We start from the raw sequence: 24,917 nt of genomic DNA on the forward strand, positions 1-24,917 counted from the left end.
AACAATGAAAGAGAAACTCAAGAAAAATGTACAATGCTTGTTAATGTTCTTTTTTCAAGCTACATAATGAAGAAAGTGTGTGGGGACAAAAACATAAAGATATCTTACGTTATATATCTAGAGCTAAGCATTAGAGAGTAAATCATGTTTTGGAGAATGTTACTTTCTGGAAGTTAGTACTGCTAGTAGCTCCGTAGTGCTAACTGGATGCTGTTTGTGGTAAACCAATAATTCTGGCTTTTTCAACCAAAGCATCAAGAAGTAGTTTTTGAGGATTTTTCTCTTAGATAAAAGCATTCCGTTTTACTTAAATATGCAGAAATATATAGAGATCAAATAGTTAGCAATGATTTTCATTAACAATCAGCAATTTTCATTCTGTTAACCTTCTAGGCCTTGTTCAAAAATTTTATACTTTGCAGCAAGCTTTTGAAATTTTTCAGGAAAAAGAGGCTTTTGGGCTAGAGTAGTGCCTTTTCTTATTCTCACAGAACTCTCTTCAGTTTTTGCTGAGCTAGAAAATTTCCATTCTTTTTCTAGAACAGAACAGAACAGAACAGAATAGAATAGAATAGTTCAGTTGGAAGGGACCTACAATGATCATCCAGTCCAACTGCCTGACCAATTCAGGGCTGACCAGAAGTTAAAGCGTGTTATTAAGGGCATTGTTCAAATGCTTCTTAAACACTGACAGGCTTGGGGCACCGACCACCTCCCTAAGAAGCCTGTTCCAGTGTTTGACCACCCTCTCAGTAAAGAAATGCTTCCTCATGTCCAGTCTGAACCTCCCCTGGCACAGCTTTGAACCATTCCCACGCATACTATCACTGGATATCAGGGAGAAGAGATCGGCACCTCCCTCTCCACTTCCCCTCCTCAGAAAGCTGTAGGGAGCAATGAGGTCGCCCCTCAGCCTCCTTTTCTCCAAACTAGATAAGCCCAAAGTCCTTAGTTGCTACTCATAGGACATGCCTTCCAGCCCCTTCACCAGCTTTGTTGCCCTCCTCTGGACGCTGCATTCAAGGACCTTCACATCCTTCTTAAATTGTGGGGCCCAGAACTGCACACTATTCAAGGTGAGACCACACAAATGCTGAATACAGCAGGATAATCACCTCTTTTTACTGGCTGGTTATGCTGTGTTTGATGCCTCCCAGGATGTAGTTTGTCTTCTGGGCTGCCAGGACACACTGCTGACTCCTATTGAGCCTGCTGTCAACCAGCACCCCCAGATCCCTTTCTGCAGGGCTGCTCTCCCGCCACTCCTCTCCCAGTGTATACTTGTGCCTGGTGTTACTCTGTCCGAGGTGCAGAATCTGGCATTTGGACTTGTTAAATTTCATCCCATTAATCATAGCCCAATGCTCCAATGTATCTAAATCCCTCTGCAAGGCCTATTGTCCCTCAGGAGAGCCAACAGGACCTCCCAGTTTGGTATCATCAGCAAACTTGCTAATAGTACATTCAACTCCTGCATCTAGATCACTGATAAATATATTGAACCGGACTGGCCCTAGAATTGAACCCTGAGGAACTCTGCTGGTGACCGGTCTCCAGCCAGATGTAGCCCCATTCACCTCAACACTTTGAGTCCAGCCATTCAGCCAGTTCTTCACCCAGCACACCATGTCCCTGGTCATCCCACAGATGGACAACTTGTCCAGAAGGATGCTGTGAGGGACAGTATCAAAACCCTTACTAAAATAAAGAAAAACTACATCCACCACCTTCCCTTCATCCACTAGGCAGGTGACCTTATCATAGAACGATATCAAATTAGTTAAACAGGCCTTTCCCTTTGTGAACCCATGTTGACTGTGCCTGATGATTCCATTGTTCTTTAAATGCCCTTCAATAGTACCCAGTATCATCTTCTCCATGATTTTTCCAGAACTGAGGTTAGACTAACCGGTCTGTAGTTCCCTGGGTCTTCCCTCACACCCTTCTTGTAGACTGGAACAACATTGGCTAGCTTTCAGTCAGGGACCTCCCCAGACTCCTAAGACCTCTGGTAGATGATCGAGAGGGGTCCTGCCATAATATCTGCTAGCTCCTTCAGTACTATGGGATGAACCCCATCAGGTCCCACAGACTTATGAACATTCAGCTGATACAACTGGTCCCTTACAATTTCAGTGTGCACAAACGGAAAGTACCCTGGACTCAGGACTGGGTAGCCCAAGGTCTGACTGTGACAAAAAACACATTGAATGCCTCTGCTTTTTCTTCATCCCTATTAGTCAGACGACCATCTTCAACAAGTATCGGTCTAAAGTTTTCTTTAGACCTCCTCTTGCTATTAACATACTTAAAAGAACATTTCTTCTTGTCTGACACAACACTGGCCAGTTTCAACTCTAATTAAGCTTTGGCCTCTCGTGTCTTCTCCCTGTACACACAAACCACAGCTCCATAATCCTCCTACAAAGCCTGACCTTGCTTCCAGAGATTGTACTGGTACTGCTAAAGTTTTGCTGAGAACATTTCTTTGTATAAAGTCAATTAAATTATTTCTTAATTTTCAAATGTTTTACTTAAATTATTTTTTTTCTTAAAAACTTTAAATAGTAGTAGTAAATACAAACAATATTTTTTAATTGTAATTTTCTACTCACTTCTAAAGCAGAGCAAAGTATTACAAAATTATGCTAAACTGGTAAAATTCTCTCTAGCAAGGAGTAAAGGCAGAGGGGGAAACTTATCTATCATTTTTTAGAATATCTTCTCCCCTAGAAAGCTAATACGAGGGAATATAAAAGACAAAAAGAAATCTTCTTCTTTACTAGTCTTCATATATGCAAATTAGTTAGGCCAGATGGTGCTGAATGAATGCCTTTATCTAATATGCCTGCAGCACTCAGTTTACTCCTCATTCATCACTTTGGTCTGCCTTGTCCGTGTTGTGTACCCTTCTGCTTCAGGACCAGTGCTGATGGATCCAGTTCTAGAGAAAGCATAAAAAGGCATCCTGCTTTTTGAGATTCAGTGTGTCCATAAGCTCAATGCTATTTCATAGTTCTGTGCCAGCTATTGCATCCTTCCAGGGACTCTAGTTCATTCAGTTGCCTAATAGACTGTCAACTGTATGGAAGAAGAAACAATCCCAGTCTGCTTTCATACATCCATCTAAAGCAGTCTAGACATTAATGAAGGTTCTTGTCCTTCCAGGAATACAAATGTAATATTACCAGATCTTTACATGGCTACAAAATAGGATGTTTCTGTATAAAGTTAAATCTTCTCACTTTCTAGATACACAGAGTATGACAAAGTCATCACTGAATATACTTGACTAACCGACTCTATGTATCACAATCTATTTTTTCCCTCTTCTCTTTAACAGATTGCTCCTATAGCCAAGAATTACGTAATTTTTCAGTTGCTGACATGTAGACTTCTCGTGTCCTTTGAGATGTCCTAGGGTTGCCTGATTGGCCTCTAGCTGCCAATCCAGAAGGGTTAATAGGTCTGTGACCTGTCCATGAACATAATATAGATGTCTCTGATATCCCAGGTTTTCTAAAACGGCACTAATGCCTACATGTGGGCACCTGAATTCAGCCCTTGGTCTCCTCGGTTCTTATTGATGAGAAGCAAACCTCAGATATGCTCAGTATTCTTCAGACTTTTCTTTTATACAATGTTATTATACAACATTATAAAATTAGTCATAGCTATTCTGAAGCAAAGGACAGCTTGGAAAATGTCACATTCCACTATTATCATATGCAACACTTTGAATTCCAAAATTTAACTTAATGGCATTTCATATTTTTAATACTAATTGCTTATGTTTTCTTAAAAGGTACCTATATTTAATTTTATTTATACAAATATATGAACAGTAAATCAAGACTGTTAGATACATAAACTCTATAATTGCAGTTGCTTGCATCAAAAATACTACAGTTGATGGTGAAAATATAGAAGTTGATTTTAGATGTGCTTGAACATTTTGATCATGAGGTAAATTTACAGTTAAAATATTACCTTGGACTTAGTTTCTTTAAATCAGATGAAATACTAAGATTTATTCATTGTTATACTACCTAGATTTAGGAACAAAAAGAGTTTTTAAACATGTTCCAGTTTATTAAATGTTGAAAATGGAAGCATGTTTTGTCTGTGTCTTCTTCATTTTTTTCATAACCTTGCTTATCTATAGAAATTATAATAAACCTGCTAATGCAACATGTGTCTTATTTATCTGATCCCTTAGAGACCGTTGAACTATAGTAGCATTAAACATTTCAAATGAGATATTTTGTCCAAATTAATTTTATTTTTATACTGTATCTTAATTCTTTAAAAGAATCATGTAATGTATTCCCAATAACAATAACTAGAAAAACAAATAGCTGAAAAATAAATTATTATTAGTTTAAGATTCCTAGTTTTAGAATTTGTTATAGAAGAGACATACTATAAAGCTTATGTACTTTGACATTTGATATGATGAAGGAAGGTACATATAAACTTATGGAAAATAAATATAGGTTATAAAATATCTACTTTTTAAAATGTAATGTGTGGAAGCCACTGTTAACTCTTGCAGTAGAAAACACCACAAGTAGCACAGACTTTTTTCTTTCTGTCCAAAGAAGTTATATGGTAGTTCTAAAGACTGAAGTAAATATTTTAGATTCAGTTCTTGAAGTTGTGAGATATATTATATATTGCCTTCAAGGAAATGAGAAATAACATGCTGGATTAATAAAGAAGAGGAGCTGGGCCCTCCAATAATCTACTTAAAATTCTCAGCCAGGTTTTATAAGAGGAACTGGGGGACATGTGCTCCTCCTGCAGTTTATGTCATCTGAGTCTGCTTCAGTCATCTTTTCCTCCTTCTAAAGAACTCTCACTTCTATATTTTTAGGCATAGTCAGCTCCTCTTCATCGTCTTTAGCCCTAGTTTCCCACTACCTGCCATATAGGTCCTGCCACCCTTTATCTGAACTTTCTAAAAGTACTGAGTAGTTTGTTGTAAGGAGGCCTTCTTGGTTTGTGTAATGCACGTTTTTTGCTCTTCATTAGAATTTCTCATGTTCAAAGTACTTTACATATACTTTCTGTATGATCATTTCTCCCACTAGCTGAAAATGCTACTTTACTTCCACAAAGAGAGAGAAGTTGAGCATCTTCCTTGGGGACTAAAGAACTTTTGTAAAAACAGATGCTGGACAACAAACTTTCTGTTTGATCCCATACATGCCGCCACAGCAATATATTCCTTGAAAATTTTCAGTATGTAATAATTAAAAAGTGACTTAGACAACATGAAAACAAAAAAAATGCACAACTTCTAGATGAAATTCCGAATGTAATTTGTTTTAAAAAAATTGATGTGTTTGCAAAAAAAGAAGAGTTTGCCAGACTTACTTTTATTTTGATGCAAATGCACAAAATAATATAATCTTTTAGGCTTATTAAAAAGATTTGAACGAAAAAATGTTATTATATGGCACAAATGACTAACCTGTTCCTGAGGAAGCACAAGGGAACTATTTTTTTTTCGGTCTAGCTATATTTCAAATAAACTGAATTGCTTTTTTTTTAATCTGTTTATTTCATGCCTCTTAGCAGAAGCCAAGTATTAATTGGCTTTTAGCATTGTTCAAAAGTAAATTAATTTTTTAAAAATGTGATTATTTACTTTATTTATTTATAAATCAGGTACTATATCTACAATGAATAGACAAATTAATTCCATTCTGTACCTACTTAATAAGTTATTATGCTGATTCTACTAGAAACTGAACATAACATCATTTCAAATAATACATTATCTTCATATTCATAGATTTTTCATTATTGTATTGACTGCCTGTTCAGTGCCCTCTCATGAACTCTACATTCTCAAAAGCAGCATTATGTTACTTTTCTGACTGGATAGTGAATACTAAATTCCTTTAGTACACTCACACTAGTGAGGAAAAGACCAGTAGCAACCTGAATATAATTTGGATCCTTTACTTTTCACTGGCCATTACAAAATAAAGAATATTTTGTGTCACTAAAAATAAAACAGAAATACTTTATGTTCCTTTTTGCACACACTAAATTTTTTGATGTTTTAACTATTATTCTTTTATATCATTAATAAATAAAACTTCCAGATTTGTTTCTTTCCTACATATTCAAGTAATAGATTAGTATATAAATCTGTGCTTTCACAAAAATAATATTTATAGCTTGGCTTTGATTTATACCCAGATTTCCTAAAGAACTTACTTACTTAACCTATTCACAATAGATGTACCATGGAGTCAATGTCAACAGTTTTCCCATTATTTCCTTGATGTGCTGCAGTTAAATATATGTATTGAATATTTCTGTATCATGCCTCTAAGTAGAGACAGCAAAAACTAGACTTTTCTAAATGCAAAAGCTCTAGTGTTTTACAAAATTCATCCACTAATATCATTTTTGTTTGGTTGTCTTTTCTGTAAAATCAGTATAGATATGAGCAAAGTTTAAAGAAACTCTTGCTTCTAACAAATGAGATTCCTGTAATGTTCTAAAGATGCCAGTCGCCTGCCACAAAAACCATTCAAATAGAAGAGAAAGTAATCTTCATGAGAAAGGTAACAGATAAGAGTATTTATAGATTAAAAAAAATCCTATTTTGTTATTCCCTAAATTAAATGCAGTTCATCACTGTGGTATCTAAGCAAATAACAGCAAGTGTTTTTTGACTGAAAAATCTTTAATTTATCTGCAACATAGTTCTTGGTTTTGTGTTCCTAATTAAGGCAAGAACTGTGAGTATCAAGTAGCTTTCTACTGTTTACTCTTACTCAAGTGTATTTCCTTTTTTTTAACTATTAAAAATAAATCCAGATGATGAAAAACAAGCTAGAAGAAAGCAATTTCTGTTTTAACGATTTCTATATTAACTCCACAGTTGTTATTGTTGGTATTAAGACAGATGAATACACATTTTATATGTGAATCTCAGAGGTTTCATACATAAAATGTACTCAAGTAAATCTTTAACTTAGACCAAATTCTTACTGTGTAATGACTGGTTTTGTAAATAAAGGTTTTAAGATAGTTTGTAAGTTGTAGCAAGAGGTTTAACTAGGTTTGCTTTTGTAATTAAAAAGGCTACCCATTCACTTCAAGAATCTTTTAACCATTCCCAAGGTATTTCACAAAGCTCTGTGATCTAAGAAATCAATATGGAGTTTAATAGAGACAATACCAATTGACTGAGGCACTAGATTCCCTAGTAGTTAGATGACCAAGGCTTTTAGTTATAAGGCTAATTTTTAATCCCGTGCTACTTGTGTCCGTATAAATTGTCTGTATAAAAAAAAATGCAGTATACAAAGGATTTATACTCATACTGCATTTGTGATTTACCAGACAAAATAATTTTCAAGCAACAACTATGTGAAAAAGAGAAAAAGAAAAAAGAACTGAAGTTGCAATCAAAATCATTGTATTATATCACTGTTCTTAAGATCATGCCCCATTCTCCAATATCATAAAACAATGCTTCAAAAATTCATTTTGCAACCTCACATTCAGCATGGAAACTTAACTATAATTATATCAGTGTACTTACATAAGAGTAGATAGATTCAGTAATGACGCTTTCAAGTGAAATTCCTCTCAACTTCTCTGTCAAAGTGCACTTAAAGTCTTTCAGGTTTGTGGTGGAAAAGGAAATGAAGCTTTCCAATGTCGATCTACAACCTTTTTGGTTCCTCTTTCTTCTGAGAATAAATTAAAAAAAAAAAAAAAATTCAAAAAGACCCACTCACATACAATACTGCCAAAAATCAATCGTTACATAAGAAATATTAGGGACAGGCTTCTGCATAAGCTAAAAAATTAGTATCTTTCTTCTATAACTGAAAACCAAACAAAGCTTGAAAGGGTGTTAAAAGCTGCCTAAGGGACAGTGGTCCATTTCAGAGGAGAATTACAGTACTGCATAGCTGAGATTCTCATTTTTCCCTCACTGTCAGTAATTCTTTGTAGCACAGTTCATCTTAATTCTGGAGAGGAAAGCTAAGAAAGCCAGGAAATAACACCAGTCCTGAGCCCTTATCTTTTCCTGGCTTAACCAGCTGCACTAAAAACTACCCTGATAAACAGGGTAAAAATGCTTCCAATTACCCAAACAAACCTAAAAGGACCATTTTCAACTAATTCTGCCACTGAAGTCTTTTAGCGCCCACAATGAAACACCCTTCGTTTCTGAAATCTGTTACTGCAGGTTTTCCTACAGTAGTTGTGAAGATTTAACTTATCAGCAGACTCTTCTTTTTCAGAAATTAAGTGTTACTTGAGCGGCCACTAAATATCCAGGGCTCACATAACTTATACCAATCCAAAATATTAAATGGACTTTTAGATGCATATATATGTATACATGCAAAGTTAATTAATTAATATAATAATGTATTAACTTTTGTGTTTATATATACACATAGTTTATTTATACACATAAACAAACTGGTGAGAATAGGTGGTTTACAGCACACTGACTTCTATTATTTTTCTGTTAGCTTTTGAGTTAACATATAAACTATCCTTGGAAAAATTTCCTTAAATATCACTGTTCATAAGGGTAAGACTCTGATCTATTCCTTGTCCTCAAGTTACCACTGCCATTCTTTATTTTTACTTGCTAATGCAGGCATTTTCTTTTTCCAGATATCACTATGAGTTCTTCTGATGGTACAATGAGCTTGAATGTTTATAAGGAGTCACGAACCTTTACTTTTGTAAGAAATTAAATTAAAAAAATTCCTGGAGATACTTTGTACTGATCAGTAAAGACTGAATTATATCATCAATACTTCTAACGAATAATATGTTACTACAGATGCCGAGACAACCAGTTTCTATGAGAACTCTAACATAGTTGGACAACGTTCCAATGGCTAAACACTGCACAGCTACAACCTACACTGTTTCCTTCTTCAGAGGAAGAGCACTCCCTACTTCCAGAGGAGGGCCACAAAAATGATCAGAGGGATGGAACACCTCTGCTGTGAGGAAAGGCTGAAAGAGCTGGGTTTGTTCAGCCTGGAGAAGAGAAGGCTGCGGGAAGACCTTATTGCAGCCTTTCAATACTTAAAGGGGGCTTATAAGAAAGATGGGGACAGACTTTTTAGCAGGGCCAATAGCGATAAGACAAGGGGTAATGGTTTTAAACTAAAAGAGGGTAGATTCAGACTAGATATAAGGAAGAAATTTTTTACAGTGAGGGTGGTGAAACACTGGAATGGGTTGCCCAGAGAGGTGGTAGATGCCCCATCCTTGGAAACATTCAAGGACAGGTTGGATGGGGCTCTGAGTAGCCTGATCTAGTTGTAGATGTCCCTGCCAATTGCAGGGGGGATGGACTAGATGACCTTTAAAGGTCCCTTCCATCCCAAAGCACTCTATAATTCTACTTCTGCGTTGTTCAGCAAGCACAGGACTTTTCCAGGCCAGCCATTATGAAGCATCCCATAGTTTCTTTTTCTTCTCTTTCTGAAGAAAACATTTATCCTAATTTGCATCTATATGAAGTTTGTCCCTTCTCCACCACTACTTTTTTTCTTTTGCCATTTATCTCTCAAGGATGGTTACTCTGGTCTCCCCACCAGAACTTGGTTTTCTTTATCTATTATTTAACAGCACTTTCAGATCAACTCCATCTTCACTTACCTCCCAAGACTTAAGGTTAGGTATTCTGAGTTTTCCTGTATGAGTTCACAACCTTTAATACCTGAAATAGATTAGGAATATTTATTCTTTTCACAGATTTAGTTTTAACAGAAGGTCATCTCCAGGAGGGTAAAACACTGAAAGACTGAATTCAGTGATGGTAGATAAAAGAATTGACTTTAAGAAAATTTGCTCAAGAACAATTTTTTTTTTTTTTTTTTTTTTTTTTTTTTTTTTTTTTTTCCAAAAATAGACCTCAGAAGTTTCAGGCAAATTTTTACTTGGCAGTTACTTAAACTTTAAGGAATAGAAATAGCTGTTCATAACAGCTGTGCTGTGATCTCTGCTTCAGCAGGTTCCTGACTGCAAAGTAGTGTGAATTAGGAGAATATTCTGAAGATGCGTTGCTATATGCCTACTCTTTTTTCTTAATAATCTTTCCTAGACATCCAATTCTGGCCACTGCTGGAAACAGTACAACATTTTTATGTTCTTACAGTGATTAATAAATGACCAGTGTTTCTGAATATTTTAAAAAGGTAGTCGTTCATTAAAGTTTTCCTTTTTAACTGTATATCAAGCTCACCTTACTGTTGCTAACTAAGCTATTTGCTGTCTTTTGGATTTTTTTGGAACACTAAGGCATTTGCTATATAAATGTTTAAATAGTTGTTCATAATTCCTATATATTTAAGTATAGGCATTTTACTTTTTTAATAATGAAAAAACATTCCATATAGACTGAGATTAAAATTCTCAGACTCCATAATTAAAGAAAAGAACAGTTATTTTCTATGATGCATTGAAAAATGCATTCACCAGTCACTGGAGCAGCTCTTCAGATAAAATGGTCATAAATTAAAAGTGAATTTTTGGAGATTTTCCAAAACTCTTAGGGGTTTGGTTTTGTTTTTAAAAAAAGAGATAATGCAGATTAGTCGGGAACACTTTATTAGAACAAAGAATGATATCTGTAGTAGCAAAGAAAGAAAATGTATCTATCTAGCACGACATGGAAACCTTAACTACAAGGAGATTAATGTTGTGTAGATCTTTATATTCAGCAGTAGCATATTTCTGAATATTAATTTTCAAGGGGCTTTTATATTACACAAAGGAAATAGGCAGAATTATATTTATTTCCTATATGTTTAACATTATGGTAAATATTTCTTTCAATAAATCTTTGACATTTTCAAGGCAATGAAATGTGACTTCTGGAGCAAGACTGGCCAACTTTTAACACCGATTTCTGATAACTACTTTATCACAGCCTGTTCTACCAATTTTGGAATTAGTATACCTCATGTTTTCTCATTCTCATTGAGATGATGTATGTTCATCAGACTATTGTATGATGAATTGCTGGATTGTGTGAGGAGACAGCCTGTAGAGAGAATGTACAGACTAAAAAACCTCCATTTTTAATCTAAATAAAGTATTTGAAAAGCTGTTTAGCTGCATAAAACTATTATGACATGTACAGATTTTGGGACTTTCACTTCAGCAAATGTCTTCTTACCTTCAAGCCTGTATGTCTGCCTTCTAGGTGTATGCCTCACAACTCTTCAAACTGTGCTCACATTTTTCCTTGCCCTGTTTCTCTTCACTTAGGTTATTAGTGCAAGAGACTTGCTTTATTTTAACATATTTATTTTAGACATCATCCTTTTCATTCACATTTTAAGAAGCAGAGAGGGAAAGGTCAGCTCAGTTCTGATATGGCATCTTCATATCTTCTTTTTAACCTTTTTTTTTTTATCTCTAGCAGTGCCTTTCTCTGAATATAGCTTCAGTCTTCCATGAGTAATGTTTTCATTTCTTCTCCATGTCCTAAGCAGGGAAGAGTAGGTCTATTTTAAGAGATATCCACTTTACACTGAGTAAATTATGCCAGAGGATCTTTGTAGTGAGCCTAGCTCCTTATTGTCTCCATTCTGAGCACCCTACCATTTTCATTATCCTGCAGAAAGCCACCTTCCAAATCCCAGGGACTGTGGAAGCCTGTCTGTGTAAGGACTCTAACACCTGGTTTTGAAACAATGACTGTAGACTGAATGGCCATACTTTGCTGATATTCTGACTTCAGCAGCAGAGGCTTGCTCTGACCATAATCCTCACTGAGCACTAAGGCTCACTAAGTCAGTGATGATGGTACCTACAGCTGGTTTTTTTCTTCAGTGACAGAGAATTTAGCTCAAATCTGGGACTGTCATTATTTTTTAAAGTCAGAAAATTACAAGAAAAAAACAAAGAACTATGGCTTTTTTCTGTGAAGCCTGAGAAACTTGTCCTCCTGCAATATCTAGGATCATACTTTTCTTCATTCCTATAAATTCTACAACACTATGTGCTGCATCACATAAAGACTTTTGCTTCAAAATTGCTTTCCTCTCTTTAGGTGTCTTATGTAATCTTAATTTTGGAACCATACTGGTCTTCAGAAGTCCACGGGTATTGTATTTAAGTGATCGGTCATAAAAGAAATCTTCTTCAGAGTCTTCTGGCTGTGTATTCTGGCTTCGTATGGCAGATGCAATTTCATGCATCCAGGGTTCAGACTTCTTCTACGAAAATGTTAATGGTGTTTTGCTCTTTAGAGATTTTTCTTTCATTGAACTATAAAATCGCTGATTATCATGTCCATGCTATACATGATGTAAATATTTAAGTCAATTAAGAACAAGTAAATGTGTACAAACCCTTGATTAATAATGCAGTTACTTTCCACTAAACTGAAGAATTTCAAGATGTGTTTTCAAAATGCACAATCTTTTTCTGCCTTCTTTCCCCCTTTTAGAGGTCTCTCATAACTATTAAGAGCACTGAGAGGAGCTGGCAAGCAGAGAGACACACTGCAACACCATAAGCACACAGCAGGGTACTAGCATACTCTGTGGACATTCTTAATACAGATCTCCAGCTTAGGTGCTTGCAAAGCATGCTGTAGTATGATGTGTAAACAAACAAATCATTTCTAAAAACCACATGACTGACAAACATTCATTACTGCATGTTGATTGATAATTATTTATATTTTATTGTCCCAAACATTTAAGTATACAGAATTAGTTTTTTGTCTTGACTAGATTACATCATTTTGGTAAGCAACTCTTTGTTTTATAAATCACCAGTAAGGGAATATCCCCATCATATCAAAGTTTAATTAGCCTGACTTAAAAAATATACACTGTATTACTCATGTTCCAATATGTAGGCTTCTACCTGAAGTCTATTTTGTCCTGCATCTAATATCAAATATCCTAATATCCCTGGGTTTCTATGTGTCTAGATCACTAGTCTTTATTTATTACTGACTCACAGTAAATAACTAATCTGAACTCCTGCTTTGAAAAGAAACAAAAACATAATATCAAACACTGTTCAGTAGCTTAAGTTCATTTAATGATAAACTTCTATTTTAGTTTGTTTGTAGGTTCAGTAGCTTAAGTTCATTTAATGATAAACTTCTATTTTAGTTTGTTTGTAGGCATTATTCTTAATCTTCCAATCTGTCCAATATTCTACTCAGTGCCCCAGGTACACAGTTTTAGTAGAATTCCTTACAGTTGACACATCCCGGCTTGCTGCAGCTGGAAATCTACCCTTAACTGGGCCTTTCTGACTGAAGCATCCAGACCTTGCTTTTAATTTCAGCAATAGCAGCTAGCTGTTCTCTGTCAGTCAGAGGTTGCAGATGCTTTGTCTAGCACTTACTTAATTTTAAAAACTGGAGTATCTTCTGGTTGTTTGTTGCTCTATATTCCTTATATTCTCTTTCCATCCAGTCTCATACTTTAAACAAATTCTTTGCAGCTCTAATCACCTAGGGCTATGGTTTAAAATTGTACGGGTGAAGTACCAGGAGAAGCAAGCAGACACTAGAATTCTATGCCTCAGATTCAGAAATGAATGGGTTTATATCTAGAGCTCCAACATGGACAAAAATAATTGAGTAGTGGTGGTTTAACAAGCTATTGCCCACCAGCTGAGCTTCTGCAAATGTGCATAGGCATTCTATTAGCATGGCCCAATTATCTGAAACCCCTGTCACTAGAGTTAGTTCTGGTGAATAGTTAGTTCTGGAAAGTTTCTAGGAAAGGTCTCATTATATTGTATGATTTGCAAAATGAATTTTTTATTTATGGACTGGGCATCCAGTCTTAGGCAGTGAATATAGAAAAATTATCATTAAAAAATAAAAATGTTAGGAGATTTACGTTGTTTTCTCCCTTTCTTCTGAAATTATCTCCAATTACTCTGAAGCTATAATTGGGAGCTGACTTGCAAAATGGGACCTAATCCTTGTTATCAATGTTGTTAAGGCTGTGTAAAGAAAGCCCAAGTAACTTAGGACAATATGTTATTCATATTTATTCAGGTTTTTCTTCTTAAACTCATCCTCTATATTTCACTGTTCTTATTTTATTTTCATAGCAATTTTTCCTTCCTAAACCAGAGAATATTTCCATATTGTTATCAGGACAAGGAAATATAAAAATGAGCAAAAAAATACTCATTGTCTTTTGGAATTTAATACCTGAATTTATTTTGTCTATAAAAGGACATATTTAGTATTTGACTTTGAATGTATAATTAAACATGGCTTTAAATCTGTGTCTGACTTTAAACTGAGTTGTAGTTCTGTTGGACTATACTTGTTTAAGGCAAATCATTGATTAAGTGTGTTATTGAACTGAAGCCATCATGACTGGAAATAACTATCCATCTATTATTTTAACTGTTTTTTCTACTAAGCAACCTTTACTTGCCTTTTAGTAGGAGAACACAGAAAGGAGAAGGGCAAGTTCTCTCAAATCAGAGACATTGTCATTTTTCTCAAACTAACCATGAAGGAAAAATCATCGATGAGTGTAAGCTTACAGTTTTACAATTTAAGAGTTTTATGTAGCCTCAGCAGCCATATGATAAACTTCTCTGTACTTCTGATATATACATTAGTATGCACACTAATCAAGCACTGCAGGATTAGAAAATGACAGAATTCCAGTTCTTTAAAATCTTAATTCCATTCCCTCATGTTCACTCTATGATACATTCTTCAGTTGCATGATCACTTACTATTTTTCCACAGTGTAGACCTGGACATACTTATAGCACAGGAAGTAACAATGCATTCTATTTTTTTAATTTTGCTGTTGTGTGGACGTGCAATTTATCATATGCCAATCAAATCCCACTCTACAAATAAGGAGTAATAATAGTATCATGTTGTTATGAGGAAGACAAAAATACCTAATGGTTGTAGTGAACCAGTTTAAAACAGATGTCACAAAAAAGGTACTGTATGACTTTGAAGACCTGAGTAAGGAAAATGGGATTAAAGGTAAAGGTTTAGGCTATACTCTTCATAACAGATCATGTGAAGTTTTGTTCTAAACTGAAAATTCATCATTGGAAACAACAAAAAAATATTAAGACCTGAGTGTGCTAGTCAATTTGATGCTGATGATTATGATTCACTAGTATGATATAACTTCACATGAAGTAAAATAATGTGATGGCATAGGAAATGAAGTGTTTCCTACTATTTGGAGGAAATTCAGACAAGCCCTTATATGATTTTATCATATTAAGAGGGGTAACTAAGGCTTCCTCCATTACCATATAATCTTTTATATTTGAACTATGAGCCTAAAAAAAAGATTCAACATTGTATATTTAGATGGTCAAGCACCTAACGACCACAATTTTATGCAGGGGAGAAGACTGTGCATTTTGGGTTTTGTTTTTTTTTAACTTGTGTTAATATAGCCATTGACTCTAATTACAACAAAGCAGGAAAAATCATTTGAAAAATCATTTTAAAAATCAGTAGTACAGTACATTAAAAAAGAACCTGGAGATATTCTATGAAGCAGAACAACAGTGGTTCTCACCTTCACTTTTTACTATTGTGTTAATTTGATAAATTTTTACTGAGGATCTGGTAAGTAAGAAAATCCAATTAGAGAAGAGAAACAATAAGTTCAGAAAATTTGGCCTCATATTATGCAACAGTTGTCAGCACCACCTCACTTCTTGAGGGACAGCTGTTTTACATGTATTTTCCTCTTGTGAGCTCTACCAATGAAAAACAGTTTTAAGAAAACAACTTGTTTTTTATTAAGAGATAGTAACAACTAAGGTATTTTATTCAGTTTTCTTTAAAATAGTGTATTGCATGCCAGCAGGCATTTAATATTATCATTTTATAGCTGGAATGTCAAGTGTTGTGGTTTTATCTACCTGTTTATGCTTTCAACCTTTCAACACTGTTCTCATGACAAACTTCATGTGGGAGCAAAAGTACAACTTTATAATGTTTAGAGGCAGAGATCACTCTTCAGGAGGTTCAGTTGTTCAATATCTGTCCTGTACTGCATGACGTTTTCAAAGGAAAGAGAAACACTTTGATGTTTTAAATGATCTGTGAACAAAATGAGATAAATAATTTAAAACCTCTTATGTTCTTATTTGAGAAAAGTACCAGAAATTCAAAACAGTTTACTATGCAACAGGAAGAAAATTATCTTAACATTTGCCAATGTATCCAAAATGAAAATGTCCGATATATGAGTACATGTAAAATACATAAATTGGGAAATTATTTGTTCTTTCCATAAGGTTTTAAAATATTGCAAATCACAGTTTCGTTTTTATTGAAAATAAGTAGGTGAGCAGTCACTGTCGTCTGTTATTATTCTCTGATAATGTTAACAGACAAGAAAAGAAACTGAATCTTCTTATACACAATTAGTTAAACAAAACATTTTGAGCAGTTTATGTAGTGCATAGTGTGGCCAGAAGTCACATTCTGGAGTATAGAGGACCCTGAGTATCTGTGCAGAGTTCATGTTAGGTGGTTCAGTACACTTGTCTTTCACAAACAGAAGAATTCTGGTTGCCCCAAATTCCAAGAATATATGAAGAGACCACTGTTGCCAACCAAGAAACACAAAAAATGAGACAGGTTTAATTAGCATTGCTTGCAGCACTCATAATACAGCAGCTTGTCAAGTATTTTTAGATGACCCAGAAAAAATGGCTCTTCTTCAGAATAAGAAAAAAGATAACAATATAGAATATAATATATTCTATCATCATTGCAGTTCTTTTTTTAAGGAATAAGTCACGGTATTTTTCTCCAGAAGCTTCCATAGGTTAATCAACAGAAGTATCTTTGTGGGTTACACTGCACACCTGGATAAGTAACATGTGAAAAGAATAAAACCATCAGATTAAGGATATATGATCTACCAAAGCTATGAGAGGAACTAGATATACCTTCCTTAATTCCTTGTCAATAGATGATACTACTTAATTATGTATAAGTTCTTCCTAAGAGACATTCTTCTGGTGAAGCGCTTATTCTACCAGAATTACAAGCTCATACAACAATGCAATTATGTATTATTAAAACATAAAAAATACTGGTGGTTTGCTTTACAAAATAGATTCCTTTGAAATTACTGTAATATTCTAGTCTTATTTCTGTTGTTTTCCTGTGAAATATTGAGCAAAAGTGTGATGTGGGAAAAAAGAACCCAATTACAAATATAAAATGTTTTAAAGCTTATTCTTATGTATTTTCAAGGTAAAATAAATATACTTTCTAATAAGGTTTATAAATATTGCTATCATCCAAACAATGGTGGCTTGAAATGTTTCAGCCAGTTGATAAAAATAATGCATTTAAACATTTTCTTTATTCTCAAGGGGAGAATAAGGCAGAGAGATCTTCACATACAATATAAAGGAAAGTATACACACATATTAAATAATAATTGTTACCCTTTTACTCATAAATTGCACTGTATTAATAAGATACTGTAAGAAAGCTTTTGCGGAGATTTTCAAAGGAGGAAAGAATTAGATATTCTATGTTTAGTTAATTCAGCAGCTATAACTTGTTCAGCATCTTCAAATATTTCAGCTTTTCTGTTCAGCTGGATATTATTTTCTTATTTTTCCTGGAGTTTTTTATTCATGCTTTGAAAGAATTTATAATTAAAAAAACCAAACCACCCAAATCCCACAAAAATTAACATATGCATTAAACTTTCTTCAGTTCTTTCATTTTCTCTGGCTATTTTCAGGGGTCTCTTGCTATGTATTAATTAGCAAATATTTACAGCCTTACTTTAATACCACAAATATCTGAGACCAGGAAATATTTACATTTCTGCTTTTATAGTATATTTAAAAATTCTTCGTTATTCACCTGTATTGCTGGTAGGAATTCACCAGAAATTATAAAAGGATAATACTAATTTATAAATAAGTTTTTTTCTTGTCTAATTCTTTTTTCCAAAAGAAAATAGAACTTAAGACTATGGATAGAAGAAAAAAACATATTTGTTCCAGACAGAGTACAACCCTTCTCTCATCAAAATCTCATTTACTTCAGAGTGACTAGAACTGCAGCCATCTGCATATCATTTCATTGTTATTCATATATTTTATTTTCTTTTACAGAATTGTAGCAAATTATTCCAGCTATACATAAATTAATAATAATTCCAACACATTTCCATTATGAATATGCTACTTGCTTTCTGCATCATCACTTCACAACTGTATCACTTTACCTTTGCCATGTCTTCCGCTGTAAAGTATTAACACACATTTTTAAAACGTAAATCTTAACTTCAGCATAAATTGGGTAGACTACAAATGGTGGTCACCAGACATCAAAGGCAGATTTTTCAAACACGTTATTTTCCAGTACATGAGACTGCATTGCAGCCTCTGACTTGAAGAACTCCAGTTATTTACAGGTGCTACATTCATGTAACATGAGAATGAATGGCACAGAATTGCACCATCAAATGGGCACAACGCAGGAATTAACTGCATATGTCTCACGCCCAAGGCTTAACACACGTACATAAATTGAAATAAATTTTTGGGGCCTCTCTTTCTCAGTTCCTTGGTGACTATATCCTGATTATCACTAATGTACTAGTTGAAATTTTTGTCCAAGTACACTTTCAGCTTACTTTGAATATTCACTCTTCATTCATTTCATTCAGTACTTGAAACTGAAGAGTCTGTTGTTGGCTTTGATGTTTCAATGATCAGGATCCAAGTGACTGCACATTTTAAAGTAGGAGAAAATAAATTTCTATTTTGGAATAGTCTGTTCCGTATTCCACTCATGTATTAAACTTCATAAATTCAAAATTGACAGCACTTTGTAATATTAAAGAAATGAAAATTTTGTAAAATCATTCACTTGTATTATCATGGTGTTCATTCTTTTTCTGTATTGCCAATGAATCAGAAAAATGAGTAGGATTCTTTGGCTACTAAGACCAAAAATTTACTCCAAATTGCCATGAAAACAAACTTTTTTGCATCACTTGCACCCCAGCAGTACAAATATCTGTGTTAAAGCCTCTTCCAAACTACTTGGCAGCAAAGATGATGCATATGATAGGTACTTTAAGTCACATGGACACAAAAGATGTCTCAGGAAACTAGCTGAAAGATAGATTTCTTCTGTCTTGAAAAAATCTTATGTAATTATGGAAATACAAATTATAATTTTTACTTGAATTTTGATTTTGAAACCAACTTTTAAAATATAAGAAAAAAAATTGTGGGGAAAAACACAGCTGAAAGATATGTTTCTGAAATTGATTTTTTTCCCCCAACCCTGAATAATCCAGTCTTCCCAGGAAATTGACATAATCATTTTCAGAACTAACTATAGTTGTGGACCTCTCAAAGCTACCAGTTCACTGAATGTTTGCCAGAACTCTCAAAACATTGCAGACACAAACTCACAAAGTCCTGAAAGCCAATACTTCCTCTTGCAGCACATGACAACAGGCAGAGTCCTGAAGACAGCAAAGCTTTTCCAGGTGCTTGGACTCAGCTCCATGGGAAAAAAAATGCCTTAGAAAGTTACAGCTTTAATAGTTGGCTTTGGTGATTTAGTTTCATGTTCTGGCGTAAGGAAAATGGGACTTCTAAAATAGCAATGATATTTTAATTAGTCAAAAAAAAAAAAGTCATTTTTTAAAAAAAGCAACAGAATATGCTATCACTAGGTGATACTTTAATGGGGGGAAAAAACAAAAGAAGTGTATGACCATGGATTTTAGCATCTTTACTACCTACTAAAAGCTAAAAAAAAAACCAAAAAGCACAAACCACCCAAAAACAAACCCTCCAAAAATATATTGTTGGAATAACAGTAGTTTCTGGCAAAAGGGTTAACATATCAATGTATTGTTATGGTTTAACCCAGCAGGCAGCTAAACACCAGACAGCTGTTCACTCACTGCCCCGCAGTGGGATGGGGGAGAGAATTGGAAAAAAGGTAAAACTCATAGGTTGAGATAAAGACAATTTAATAGGACAGAAAAGGAAGGGAAAATAATAACAATGATAAAAAAATATACAAAACAAGTAATGCACAATGCAATTGCTCACCACTCGCTGACGGATGCCCAGCCAGTTCCTGAGCAGCGGCCCCATGCCCCCAGCCAACATCCCCAGTTTTTTGTTCAGCATGACATCATATGGTATGGAATATCCCTTTGGCCAGTTGGGGTCAGCTGTCCTGACTGTGTCCCCTCCTAGCTTCTTGTGCACCTCCAGCCTTCTCGCTGGCAGGGCAGTATGAGAAGCAGAAAAGTCCTTGACTAGCGTAAGCACTGCTCAGCAAAAACTAAAACATCAGTGTGTTATCAAAATTATTGTCATTCTAAATCCAAAACACAGTACTATACCAGCTACTAAGAAGAAAATTAACTCTATCCCAGCTGAAACCAGGACATGTATAGAAACAGATCAAAAAAAAAAAAAAAAAAAAATTGGGGTAGCCACAAACTTGTCTGACTTATTAAAGAATGCAGTGTATTTTGCAATGGGAAGTAACTGATAAAATGAAACCAGCAGTTTCATTTAGGCTTTTGTGCACAGCTGCCTCATAGATATAGGATGCAAAAATCATAAAGGATTTTGAGGAACAGAAGGAAAAATATCGTAGATCATTAAGTATTAAGTAGCAAGCAAAAGTCTGATAATCCTTTAAGCAAGGAACTCTGCCTTGGCCAAATAATGGATTTAATCTCTGTTTAATAATGTTGCTGATATTTGCCCAAGAAAGACCTACTAAACACACAAATAACTAATAAAACATCTCTAAATAAAGTAAGCTATTAGTTTTTGTAATGGTCTGGTTACAAGTATTTAAAAATTAATTTGTATATTATCTTAATTTTGGTCATGGAGTTACTAAGAAAGGGTGCTGTAGGGAATGGTCTACTGAGGCAGAGTAGAGCCCCTGGGTTTAAGCTAATATTCACTGCAGTGTTGAGCTCCTAAACTGGATTTGTATCACTATCCTTATTCATTTTATGCAGCCCTTATTGTCATCATGATATATTTTAGTCTAGCCTTTAAACAGCTAGACTAACATCAATACGTATAGTTTAAGCTTAGGCTTGTCTATTTCACAGTATTTTCCTTCCAAGATTCTTGAAAAGTGATCTTGCACCAGGTATTTCCATTTTCCTGCCACTGTTCCCACACGTTACCCTTGGACAAAAGTTTCTTCTGAACTTTAGCCATATACTTCTCCTGCTTTACAAGGCTGGCCTTGCTCTGGCCAGTGGGTTGAACTAAATGACTTCCTGAGATTGTCCTTCAACCTAAATTATTCTATGATTCTATAGAACTGTCAAATAGCTAATCGAGCAGGAAGCAGAACATCTCTGCAAAGTTCTGAATACTTGATTTAATGTGCACATTGTACTTATGAGGTAATAGAACATTAGAGTCTTGGCTAGACCAAGACCAAGAAAAATAACATATCAAGGCTTACAGCAATGAACAATTATTAGCCATTAAAAAACAAACAAACAAACAAAACCGCACACCCCTCAAAACCCACTAACCAGTTAAATAAATGTACTTTTTACAATTGCCCATAGCAATGTAAGACTTTGGTGCAGAATGCTTACTGGGCAACACATACATAAGCCCTATTTGTTCTCCTAGAACAAAGAGGAGGAGTTGAGCTGATGCATTGGATCTGAAGAGCATTGCAAGAGGGATCCTATCCGAATGCCACACTGGCACCACTGGTCCTTCCTAGGAAGATCTCCTTGGATTCCTGGAGTCTCAAACAGGAGTTGTCCAGGAACCCATGAGTGAGCCTTGAAGAGCCAGCATAACATATGCAAAATTCTTCATTCTTCAGCAGGCTAGTGAGCTTACTACAAAACAAATTCTCTGAGTTACTAAAAGGTCACTCACTCTGTCTGAAATATTTCATGATGATAGCAGGAAAAAGTCACTTTTCCATCAGAAAGTTTGGGACTAGCTCTAATCTGCCATTTAGGGTGACTTAGATATGGCAGGCACATGGGAAAGTCTTAGGCAGCACTTAGGCAGCATTTCTACAGCATTGACCATGGGTCAGATCTTACGAAACAGAAATGTAAGCCTCTCTGAGTTCAGCTTTGAACCAAGTTGTTTCTCTCTAGCAGTAAAATATACCTGCAGCATAGTGCAAAACAATGAAGAATCTCTGCCAGTCTTTAAATACAGATAATGAAAATATTTAATAGCTTTAGGCCTGTTTTGTTGCCTTTCAACCTCCATCTGTACAGCATTTAGCTGTAAAAAGTTGTCTTGCAGAATTCAGAGGAAAAAAGATTATTGAGAGCAAATCACTTGCACTATCTAAAACATATCTCTTGGGGTCTGACTCTTAGCCATTATTCTCTCATTTCCTTACAGCTTAGTGCTTATGAGGGTAAGTTATGTTCCTTTTCTTTTTCAAAATCTACTGCTTACTGTCTCCTTTGCCAAAAAGGTGTTATCTCCTAAGTAATCCTTGTATATCATCATCAAAGTTTGAATTTCACTGCCTCAAATGTATCCCTAACTACCAGTATATCAGCAGTCAGTAACTGTTCTCTTGCTGACACAGACTGAAACATTAAGGTCATAATTATTTTTGCTTTAAGAAACTATGTTTTATAACATGCACACCAAATACTAATCAGTCATTATGTTTCATAGAATACAGTATCAGGAAAACCTGGAAAGTATTGCCCTGAAGTAATTTTTTTTTTTAATGGACTTTGATTACTTTGAAATATCACCTCAATAGAGTTGAGTTTAAATTACAGTATGAAAAAAATAAAAAAAACCCTGAAAATTGTGTGAAAAGTTATTTCAGAAATGTTAGCTCACTCTTTCACCTGAAGGAGATCATCACCAAAGTTGTATCTCACAAATTGAAATCCTAACAGGATTGGATGTTCTGGGCTGCAGCTCCCAAAAGCTCTTCAGCAAATAAAACAATCTGTCTGGGCTACACCCTGTTGTGTCCCTTGAAGTCAAGTGACCAAAAAGTTATTAAATATAACATGTTTCCAACTTAATGTTTCAGAATCAAGCAATTAGCATTTTTAACAGCATTTTTTTAACAGCACATTATTTTTCAGAAAATTTCTGAACAACTCTATACATAGGCAGAGCTGGGTTCAAATACAATTTTTTACATATGTAACATGCATGACTTGTACCATGATTATGATAGCTTTTAAAGTACAACACAATGAGTGCTGTTGAGTACTTGTAGTTTAGGTAATGAATAGGAAACATAAAACATCGGTTGTGCAGAACTAATTTGGAATGAGTGATGAAAAGATTTTGTCTATATTTCATTTTTCATTTGAATTAATATTTCAGCTATTTAGATATCAGCAAAAGAGATTTTTTTTCATTTCACAGATATTTTAGGCCCATTTGTCTCTTGTGTGATTTTTCTTATATTATGTAGTCAAATTGGCTTCCATGTGTTGAGAATCACACCATTCCAAAGTCATCTTGTTCACTCTTGCATGCAAATAAGCGAGTTCCTATTTTGCCCGTTCATACATTTAAATTAATCATTTTATCCTTTCATTGATTATTATAGTAAGCAACTGATCAAGAAACCTGCAGATTTGGTCAACACCAAAATTACAGGAAGTAAATGGCTTATATTAACACATTTACACACTCTTTTGCTTTGAGTACATTTTTGAAGTTACATTTTAGTAATATTTGAATTATTCACATAATATGATTTTAGTGTGGAGAATGACATAAATTTAATATGCTTGAAAGCTTTTCTGTTTTTCCAGTCATTTGGTAGCATCTACTAAAGGGTACTACCTTTTTCCACAAAGCTTGGCTTTCTTTAGTAATAGTGTGTGGTTTTGCTAACAAATATAAATACAACTAAACAAAATAGGGCTGATCAGGTAAACAGTGACTATCTTAATATTGTGTATTCTGGTGGATATAAGCTAATGTTTCATGAAGAACTTTTGGTTTTTAACTTTCTAATGACTGATATTAGAGCATTGTCAGTTTCTAATGATGTAGCTAGGTTTGGGTTTTGGGTTGGGGTTTGGGGTTTTTTTCCATATAAAGCAAACTGAAACTGAAACCATACAAACATCACAACTTTTCTTAACTTCTGAGTCAAAGAAGATTGTTGATATGAAACTAGTCAAATAAGGTGAATCAGTTACGAGGTGTAGAATGGGGACGATATTAGAGTTGGTCAAAATGACCAGTGCTCTATTTTTGTAAGACTTTGAATTTTGAGAAATTCAAATACTGAAAAAATAACTGATACATGGACAACAGATGAAGCTCAATAGTTTTATTTCCTCTTACGCAGGTCTCTCACATCTCTTTCTTCTGTGAAATGCCTATGCGTAAAGATCCCTTTCTTACTTGTGACTACAAGGCTAAAGTTATAGTTAAAAATAATTTCTTATCAGTTACATGGTATGAATGACAATACTTAATAATTAAGAAATTACAATATAGTACACTACTTAAGTCAAAGCTCCAATTGTTTGCAAAAAACAAAAAAAAATCTCTTGCTGCACTGTCTTATCAAGCAGTTTGTGCACTAAGAATGTCGTCCCTTAAAGCAGCTGGAGATGTGTTGCACAGCTCTCATTAATAAGACTATTTATTTCTTTTATTGTCAACAATTACTATTCTCATTTTTTGTCTCCTTATATAGTTAAAGTGTAAAAGATCGCTACTAAGATGATTCAGAAATCATTTGCATCATGCAATCAAAGCCTAAGAATAGCATTTCTAGTATAATTGGAAAATATTTTTTTTCAAGCCAATAGAGGCCCTGACACAACAAAATAGTGTTTTCAGCAAGTATTTAGAAATACAGCTCTGAAAGGGAGCTCCTGGGTGTCAGA

This window comes from Platalea leucorodia (genome assembly GCF_965183815.1).
Source record: "Platalea leucorodia genome assembly, chromosome: 3".
Taxonomy (NCBI): Eukaryota; Metazoa; Chordata; class Aves; order Pelecaniformes; family Threskiornithidae; genus Platalea; species Platalea leucorodia.